The sequence below is a fragment of the Desmodus rotundus genome, chromosome 5, assembly GCF_022682495.2.
Source record: "Desmodus rotundus isolate HL8 chromosome 5, HLdesRot8A.1, whole genome shotgun sequence".
Taxonomy (NCBI): Eukaryota; Metazoa; Chordata; class Mammalia; order Chiroptera; family Phyllostomidae; genus Desmodus; species Desmodus rotundus.
Window position 1 is genome coordinate 41,658,408 of NC_071391.1, and position 8,824 is coordinate 41,667,231.

Consider the following 8,824-nt stretch of genomic DNA (forward strand, 5'->3'; position numbering starts at 1 on the left):
CCCTCTTCCACCTGCCTCCAAAGTGTGCTGTCCAGGGTCCTACCTCCAGGTGTGGCCAGTCTTGGCTAGTGCTGGGAAAAGGGGATGATCCTCTAGCAAGGTCTAAACCAAGGACTTCTAGTAATGCAGCCAGGCTAAGACAACTTATGTGGGTTTTTCCACATGGTCAGGTAGGATACTCACACCAACTGATATTGGAGCCTAAAGACAGGACTTTGCACTTACCCCTGCCATGTCTCACTGAGCTGGTTTGGGCTCTGAACGCCCTCTGTTTGCTGCCCTTGTCCTGAACTTTGGTGACTGGTCATCTGAAACCAGGCTGTTCCCCACCCTGCCACACACTTTTGCCTCCTGGTCTTCCTGCTCACCTCCACCATGGTTGTCTTTTTTGATGCACCTGGAGGCCTGAAAATGCTACTTCCCCCTGAAATTTCAGTATAAGCTTATATCTGGATAATATAAATCACTCTTCTTGACAGAGGATTTTTCCCAGGCTTCCTGAGAACATGATAATGATAATAATACCTTTTATTGACTCCTTACAATGTGCCAAGCACTGCAGCCAACATTTTCTGTGCATCATCTCATTTCATCTTTACGACAGCCAAATAAAATAGCCCTGTTCTCACTTGGCAGGTGAGGGACTTCAGGTTCAGAGAGGTAGACACTTGCTCAAAGTAGCAACAGCAAGTCTGTGCAGAGCTGGAATTTAAAGGGAGGCCTGTCTGATTGGAAGTCCACACTCTAGAGCTACCAGAATCCTCAGAGATTAGGGAGTCTTCATTGTAGAGAAAACCTGCTGCCTCCCACGCTGTAGTAAAGCTGGGCAAGGGGCGGGGGTGCGGACAGAGTCAGTTTCCTCAACTTCAGAAACAGGACAATGATCCGAGCCTGAGGCATTGCGCAGTTCCAATAAGCAGGCTCAGAGAAACCTAGATGAACACACAGGGTGGTGGTGGAGGTTGTCGAGTGAGCAGTCTTTTATCAAAGAACCAGATGTCTTGGCTGGTTGCAGGAAGGGCTTATATAATACAATTTTTTCATCACATCTAGTCAAGGTCAGGTGTCAAAGCCAAGAACTATTCCTTTGCTTTAGCAAACTGTTGAATTAGAAGCATCTACCTTTCCCACCCAAATTCAAATTCTAATTTCTCCCCTTTCCCTGTTGCAGTTCATTCTCCCCAGTCCCTCCTCCCCTTACATGTCCTGGTTCTTTATTGAACTTGGAGTTTGATACCACACATCCCCGTGTGCCTGGGACATTCCTGTCATCCCAGGGTCCCATCCAGTTCAGCGTATGTTCATCTCCTATCACTCTCCCTATCACTCACTGGACAATAAATGAAGTCTAATATTCTGGAACCTTAAAAAAAAATCACTTCACTTCTATGACACCTGTTTCCCTCCCATAAAATGATAAAACAGGAAAAGTTGGGATTCCTGTTGCCTGTCACTACCAGAACTAATAAGTAGAGACAAGGATTGACTCTTTATGGGTGCTTTACTCAGATGCCAGTGATGTGAGAAGACAGAGGGTTATATACCCTAAAAAACCATCTTAACATCTCATTTCAAGCCAATCTTTTTATAAGGAGACAAACAGGGTAAGTAAAAGGTTTGGGAAAAAGGTTAATCAGATAAGAGTTGTAATCTGCTAATAAACAAATTTTATCTGCATCCTCCCTGGAACGCAATGGTTCAGATACCATTTCCATTGTTTGCAGACCCCTTGAGGCACAAAGGCTGAACTGCCTGTCGACCTCCTGGAGTCCTGTAAGTCATGCATGCCATTCTAGGAATAACAGCTTTCCACAAGCATTAATCACGGAAGCTTATCAACCATAACTACAGCTAAAATCTTTAACTCTAGAGTTTCCCTATTACTGGGAATAACACTACCTCATGAGGCAAGCCCTCTGTAAAATCCCCCAAAGCCAAAGTTCCACTCCAGCCTTCCCACTGGAGGCAGCTTTCTGAGGGACCTGTCTACACCCCTGTTGTCTCCATAAAGCAGTCAGTCCACCATGGAGTTTACTATTCACGCGAAAACCTCTTTGATTCAGGGGAAATTAGGCCTTTTATTGGGAGAAGGAAACTGGCCCCTAAAGAGAAAGGAGGTGCCACATATGCATGCAAGGAATAAAGGTAACCCAAGTTTGGTCTCACCAGATGACCAGTGGCTTGACCGCTAAAATAGACCTTTTGGCTCCTACATAACTCTGTCTTTCTTCTCTCTCTCTCTCTCTCTCTCACACACACACACACACACACACACAGGTTGTCAACCCAAGGAGTACCTTCTGGTAGGGCTCTCTGGGCCTTTCTGTCAGAAGCACGTGGGAGAAGTTTGCTGAGACCTCTCAGGACACCCCAGTACAGTCACAGGAGGGGTTCTCCAGGCCAGAGTAGTCCCTGCCCAGATGAGAGGCCCAACTACATCTTACTGGTACATTCCGCCCATGATCCTAAGTCACTATAGATTTACGTCTTTACCTGGGAGTCAGGGCAGGAGTTCTGACTATGCTACTAAAACATACTCCCAGGGTCCAGCAAGCACTGACAATCTCTAAGCAGGCACAGAAACCCTGAGATTTGGATCACCTCCTTCACTGTGCCTGTACTCAAGGAGGAGACAGATACAGGCAGGTTTGGTTCCAGGCCACTGAAATCAAGTGAGTATTGCAATAAAGCTAGTTGTAACCTTTTCGTTGGCCAAGGGTCAGCCTTCAGAAACACAACATCTGTGAAGCACAATAAAGCAAAGCTCAATAAAATGAGGTATGCCTGTGTACCCAAATCAGAGCCACCTGGGAACATTGCAACAGCTGTAGGCCCAGGGAGAGGCCAGGACACAATTTATATCTGAGTGAAAATCTCTTCCTAAAGATTTGTAAGTAGCAGGCACTCCACCCACTCACTTCTGTATTAGTTCTCCCTGAGTCGTGAACAACCCAAATCTCAAGTCTTTAGTATGGGTGAGCAAGCTCGTGCATACATTCTAGTCTCAGTTTAAAAAAAAAAAAAAAAAAGCACAAAAAGAAAAGCTCAAAACAATATGAAGTGGAAACTTGCCAGACCCAGTTACATAGCTGAAAAGAGGCAAGAGGCTTCACAAGCTTTCCCTCGAAGTCAAATCCCAGCATTCCCTGTATCTTTGTTTTTATATGGCAATTACCACATGCCCAGCAATGATCTAAATGTTTTACATGCATTAACCCAGCTTGGCCTTATCAAACCGGGGTGAACACTGTGCCATGGCAAAGGCAGGGCTCACCCTAGGAAGCTGGAGGCTGAGTTGAGAGGCGTGGAAGGGAGGGGTAAGGAGGGGAGGAAATCCAGCCTCAGGTCACTGAGTCTCTTGGCCACGGTAAAGATTCTAGATAAAGTCCTCCTACTCATCTGACAGCTTTGGCCCTCCCCCAACCCTCTGGATCCCTCATACTGGCCCTACACCCACTCAGGGCTGGTTGCCTCCTCCATTACCCCCACTCCAACACTACACAGGCAACTTCTCATGACTAGCTGGATGTGTCCCTCAACTGTTTCTAGAACAAGAAAAGGTGCTTGGATCTCGGAATACATCTTTCCATAGAATTGCAGATTGGTGGTTGCCGTCGCAGAAAAACCATTTATTACACATGTACCCACACCGAGCACTAAAAAGTATCAGTGCTGATTCCATAAAGACTCTTCCCACTTCTCATGGGCCCACATACCAGGCAACAGGACAGAAAGGAGGACTTGTGAGCCTTCACACCCTCACTGTTATTGGCTGCCAGCAGACACTTCCCCTCTGAGTCCTTGATCTATAAGGCTCCAGCCTTAGCTGCCCTACAGGCTGCATTCACCCCAAACCTGGTCTCTTTCCCATTTTTTATTGCCTAAATGGAATCTCCAGCTGGACCTTCTGGCAACTCCCCTCTGGCCAAACCCACTGTGCTCCAGAGGCACAGGATAGAGGCCCAGGGCAGACGACCAGGAGGCCTGGATTCTGCCACCAGTGGCTGAGCCTTCTTTTGGACTTTACCATTCTCCTGTGTAAGAATATAAGGGGCATGCAAGAAACTACTCATGGCTCCCCTGATTCCAAAGGGAATCAACCACCTTCGTTTGCCTTCCCCTCTCCATGCCCCTCCATGCCCCTCCATGCTCTCATGCTGCTAACAATTGCCTCATTCTTCTCCCAGCAAACTAGCACAAAATGTCAGTATCCAATTTGACTCTTCTCTCCCTCCCTCAAATCCAATCAGTCACCAAATCCTGCAGGATTTCTTGGCAAGCTCACTCACTTCTATTTCCTCCACTCCATCCCTGTTGCCATTGCCTTGATTTAGGTCCTAATCCATTCCAGTGGGTTAGTCCAACAGTGCGTGCTCACGAGGAGTTCCTCTCCCCCTCCAATCTGCCCTTCCTAGCCCTGAATCCCTCACAAAGCACAGCTTTCACCATGTCTTTCCCATACTCAAAGACCTTTGATGTCATCAGAATAAAATTTAAATTCTCTAGCTTCAACTTCTAAGGCCTTCTGTGATCTCTTCCCTGCCTAAGACTACAGCCTCACCTCTCCTGGTGTCCCCTCCCCACCTCACTCTATGACTCTAGCCATGCGGGCCACTCCTCATTGGGCTTGTCCTAGTTTTTCAGGTTCTGCTCTTGTCCCTTCCCTCATCTCCTTCACAAAATAACCTGCCTCTTCCCCCCTTTACTGAGCAAACATTGCAAAACCATCTAGCTCAAGTCTCTGCCACAAACTCTTCCTGAACATCTGCCACAAGTAGGCCGCACACAAGGGCTGATGCAGTCTTAGAGCAGCTCAGAGTTTGCAGGGCTTGTAGACAGAGATATGCAAATAAAGTGCCTAAGTACCACAACAGAGATCTGTATTTGATGCTGTACACATGTACTATTAAAGAGAAGAGTAAACATGACTTGGGGGTGGGAAAAGGAGAGGTGTTTCAAGAGTTTGATCTGCATCCTGAAGGATTAATAGGAGTGCATTCATGTCGCAGAGCAGAGAACAAAGGGCCTTCCAGGAAGAGGAAATAGTGCATGCAAAGACAGAGAGGCACAAAGGATAGAAATGGGTGAGGTACTCAGTTTGGGGAACAGTGGAGATGCAGCTGGTGAGCTGAATTATTGCCAGCCTCCACAGAGCCTTGAATGCTGTACCAGGATGTTATACTTTATCCTTTTAGAGAGGCAATCCTATGCCATCTGTGTCTAGCCTTTCTATCTACAGATGTGCTAGAGGTCAAGATTACTATACAACAGGGAACATGGTGATGAAAAGCATTGCACCCAATGAATGCTCAGTGGTCAGTGTGCATAACTATGTAAGTGACAGAGGAAATGGAAGTAAGAATTACCAAGGAGAACCAAGTTAGGACTTACCTAGAAGCACTAAACATATAAATTTCCTGAGAATTAGCAGCCCCCTGGAACTTGAAAGTCCTTGGTGTGATCTGGGTCTAAAGCTAAAAAGATGTTCTGGGACAGCACCCTCCAGATTATTTACCTGGTGTGTGAGAGGTAAGAATGGACCTGCTGAAGAGCCACAGGGTCGAACCAGACCTGGCCTTCAGAGTCTATGAATGATACAGCCCATTTTCTGAGACGACCTGTGGATTCTGTGAAAGCTGACCCATCCAGGGTTGAAAGCCAAGGATGAGGCCAGGGAATAAAGAGGAACTGCTCTGAGGAAGGAGGAAGCAGGAAAAATAGTAACTCAGGACAACACAAAACTGCCGAAGTGTTAGCCTAGTTGTGCCTACACCATGTGTGACATCTTTTTTATTTTTTCTGAATGTAGCCTCTTGAATAGGGGTGCACAGTCTGGGAACTTAATAAATAAGTGCTTAAATGCCTCATTAGTGTGTTCATATTAGCTCTTCCTTCTCATGTTTCACAACAGAGAATCCACCCGAGGATTTTAAGCATGGGAGTGTCATTAACAGATTTGTTCATGGAAAAAAATTTCTGATGGCCAGGTAAAACATAACTTCAAATCTTACATAAATTGTTTTAATCCTAAGTGCATGCCATTCCTCCTCCAAAGCTGGATTCTCTCAAAATCATTCTTCCTTCCTACTTAACCTGTGCAGTCAGTCAAAAGACCGACAATGCCCACTCCCTAGCCCCCTGTCCTATAGAATCTCTCTCTGGAGTCTCTCCTGCCTCAGTGGCCTGCTCTCTCAGACCCAATATAGGCCTCATCACTTCTGTCCTGAGTGACTTTCCAGGCTGCTATCTGGGCTCTCCACCCCCGTGTCTTTGCCCTCTGGCCGCTGCTCCCCACAGCACTACTGCGGTTCCCACTCAGCCTTCATCAAATCACCTGGGGAAAACTTGGTTAAAAACATCCCAAACCTACTTAGTCTGAATAGTTTAAGAGCCCCTCAGGCAATTCTGAGGCACACCAGGTTTGCAAACTACTGCTCTAAATCTTTGTTACAGATAGTGAAGGAATCACACAATTCAAGAACAGGTTAGAAATGCAGACTGTCAGGTCGCACCCCTGACCCAGTGATCAGAATCTGCATGTGAACAAGATCCCCAGGTGATTCTTAAGCTTGTTCAAGTTGAGAAGCACTGTTTGGAAGTGTTGCCTGACCATTCATGCCACAGTATTTACTGGATTTTCTCCACATCACAGTAGGGTTTGGGAAGTTGGGAGGGTCTAGGGTGAAGGGCCTTGACTTTAAGCTCACAGAAACATCCATCCTTCCCCTGCGTAAAACCTGTTGTTGGCTTCCATGCTTTCAGACAACATCCAGACTCTGCACCTGAACTCCATCACCTACTGGAACCATGTTTTTCATCCTTGTCAACTTCATAGTTTACCACTATCCATAAGGGCCCACTTGGGCAACTTGCCACTTCTCAGGGCGTGTGACCCCCTTCCTGAAATTACCCCAGATTTTCTCTGCTCAGATGAAAGATAGGAATTCCCACAACTCTGTTCATAACTCCTTCGTGGAACCTGCGATAGCTACCCCAGTAAAGAAGAAACCATGATGCTGTGTGTCTCCCCAGGAGCAATAAACCAGTAACTGGCACATCAACACATCTCAAAGTCATAACAATAATGTGTTAAATCATCATCCACTCCAAAGTCATTTAAACATGAATTTAAGCAGAATACAAATGGGCTGCCTCTCTTAAGCCCCAAAGAGAAACACATAGTCTATAAATCAAATGTTTTCCATATACAAATAATAACCAAAGGCTGAACATGCTGAAGATGAATTAATTATGTTTACAGCCAACTAGCTTTCTATAGTTGGTCGTTTAAATTCACAAAACGCAACATAAAATTTGGACACACTTCAGATTTGTATTATCATCAATTAAGGAACTGGGAGAGGAAGGAGAAGAACAGAAAGACAGAAGTAGATCAAAATTGGAAGGGGTTAGATCTATACCAAACACCCAACTGCGGTAAATGTAAAAATACAATGCTCCGGATTTTTTTTAAGAGTTATACATTGACTAGAATGCCTGTTTCAATCCTCCCCAAACTTTGAAAGTTCTGGTCTTTAGATATATAATTTTATTTTCATCTGAGGGCAAACTGTGGGGTCTAGAGTCAGGATGTCAGGAGAAAGAGAGGAGGAGCCCACTTTCAAATAGGACCATCCCCTTCTTACAGTTTACTGGGGGACATGGCTTGAGAGTTTCAAAATCATGTTGCATTTTGCAATTACAGTTTAGAGTTAGTCTCAGCCAAGGCTTTGCATCTGGACACATACTCCGTCGAACACAGATTTGCATGGGCAAACAGACGGTAAAATTCCTAACCACCTTGAGCTCTCTAGATTAGGCTGCTGCTCCAGGGGACTGAGCAGGGCTCTGACATACCCCACAGAACTTAAGTGACCGACCACCCTGAGCATCTTCGGGGACATCCTAGCACCTGTAGGAGCGCACACTGTCCCTAGATCCCAAGAGATTCGGAACAAATCTATAGGAATTATACCCTCCACCCAGTCTTCTGGACAGAGAAAGAGAAGTGCGTCCCCGCCCTCGCGGCTGGGACACGCTCTGGGACCTATACTGTCACTGACCTCTCCTCCCCGGGTGGTTCTAGGATCTGGGGGCTCTCCGTATCCCAGGCAATGCCCCTACGGGCGCTCCCAGACCGGACAGCGCAGCGGGCCTGGGAGCCATGGAAGAGCCCACTGACCTGGGTGAAGGGTTCCTCTCCGGGCGGCTCAGGTGAGCGGACTGCTCCCGGGTCCCTCCCACTTCCGAACATGAGAGTAGAGAGCCGAGCTGCAGGCCACTGACCCACCGACCCACTGACCGACCGACCAAGGAGCGGACGGACCGCAGCGGCCGGGTCTGGAGCCCACGTGACGGGGGCGGGGACCCACGGGAGGCTTGTCCCAGAGCACCCGCTTCCCCGCCTTCTTCCCCTGGGACCGCCCTCTGTCGCTCCTAGACCCTCTCCGGCACCGTTGTGAACCTCGGGGACCGGTCCGTCACAGGTTCCGGTTCCTCTGGGACGGACCTTGTCAACCCCGCCCCTTCGAACCTGCCTTAGGCCGGGTCCGCCTAGCCCAGGCCCCGCCCCCCAGACCACACTCCAGGTTTCCAAGCCCCGCCCCTCTCCGACAGCCACGCCCCTCCCTGGAGCGAGACCCCGCTGCTGTCACCTCCCCATCCCGCACCCTTCTCGCCCCAGGGAGGCCGCCGAGCAGTTCCCTCTCTCGGTCCCCTGGGCTTCTCCGGCTCTTCAACACCAGTCATCGGCGGAAAGGAATGAAAACAGGGAAATAGAAAATTTGTGTCGCGAAGTGCGGAGAGAATCCATAAAAACACCATT

At 47.7% G+C, this 8,824-nt stretch overlaps 1 protein-coding gene across 4 annotated transcripts in view; it reads right to left on the reverse strand.

Moving 5' to 3' along the window:
* Positions 1-8,448, reverse strand: part of PPFIBP2 (PPFIA binding protein 2) — a 130,347-nt gene extending 121,899 nt beyond the window's left edge. For 2 of the 4 annotated variants that reach the window (XM_045194004.3, XM_045194001.3), the window contains exon 1: positions 8,183-8,447. The gene's annotated coding sequence lies outside the window, so the exon portion shown is untranslated. Of the gene's footprint in view, positions 1-8,182 lie in introns of all 4 variants that reach the window. The other 2 variants (XM_024559086.4, XM_071221443.1) reach the window with 2 other exon arrangements.
* Between the last annotated feature and the right edge of the window lie 376 nt (positions 8,449-8,824).